Genomic DNA, 1,165 nt, shown 5'->3' on the forward strand with positions numbered 1-1,165 from the left:
TTTTCAAGAATTTATTATATTCAGATACAGTTAAAAAATTTAAAAAAATTATTAATTCAATATATCATATTTTTATATTATACAAAAAAAGTGCATATTAAATTTTTATCATAGTCTATATCTTTCATTATATTGTTTTTTTCATAATCTGTATTTTTTTATTATATTTTCAAATCTTTTATTAATAATTTAAATTTAAATTATAAAAATAATTTAAAATAGTATTCTTTAAATTTTTCGTATCAAATTTACATATCATTTCGTATCAAATTTAATTTTACATATCATAATTCATTAAATGATTTAAAAAGCTAAAGGATGTAAATTAATTTGATATGCTTTTTTTTTAAATTTGAATATTTTTAAATTATGATATTTTTTATTAAAAAATAGCATTTAGATAACATAAAAATAATATTAATATAATTTTATGGTTAATTTTATGCAATCAATTTACTGCAATCAATAGTATACTTTTAATTTTTTTTAAAATAATAATTAATTTATATTGAATAAATATATATATTTCATATAAAAAATAATTTATATAATGAAAATATTTTCAAAATTATCAATAATGAAAATATAAAAAATCAAATAGAATAGTATAACAATAAAAATATTTGTAATATTTACAGAGATAATGATGAAACACAATCAAGCCACCAGGAAAAACGACGGTTTTGTGCTGCGTTCTTCGTACCTCTTTAAAACATTATAAACAGAATAAAAGTGTAATCACGATGTACTACATTTTATAGGTATGTTGGTTTATCAGTGATTGTCTTATCACAATCGAATCTCGTGCACACCTCCATTTTGCAACTAGGGAAATCTACTAAGACACAAAAATAAAAAAAAAATTTAAATTTAAGAAAAAATAAAAAAGAAGAAGATTCATAAAAGAAAATAGTTCGAGAACTCATTTCAAGTATTTATTTCTTCGTTTATATTTAATAAAATATAAATAAAAAATAAAATATTATTTGTGAATATTTCTTAAAATGTTAAATTTTAATAGAAGATTTTTTTTATATAAGAATGAAAAATTTATAAAGACAAATTTTTCTATACATACTATATATATACTATATATAATATATATAAAATATAAAAATATATACTATATATAAAAATTATTCGAAAATATAGATTATTTTTTATA

General features: G+C 16.0%; 1 protein-coding gene across 1 annotated transcript in view; it reads right to left on the reverse strand.

Moving 5' to 3' along the window:
* The window catches only part of LOC102679289 (facilitated trehalose transporter Tret1-like), a 3,822-nt gene extending 3,094 nt beyond the window's left edge, over positions 1 to 728 (reverse strand). Inside the window, exon 1 of the mRNA XM_031510510.1 lies at positions 637 to 728. The gene's annotated coding sequence lies outside the window, so the exon portion shown is untranslated. The remainder of the gene's footprint in view (positions 1 to 636) is intronic.
* Between the last annotated feature and the right edge of the window lie 437 nt (positions 729 to 1,165).

This window comes from Apis dorsata, unplaced genomic scaffold (assembly GCF_000469605.1).
Source record: "Apis dorsata unplaced genomic scaffold, Apis dorsata 1.3 scaffold_233, whole genome shotgun sequence".
Lineage (NCBI taxonomy): Eukaryota > Metazoa > Arthropoda > Insecta > Hymenoptera > Apidae > Apis > Apis dorsata.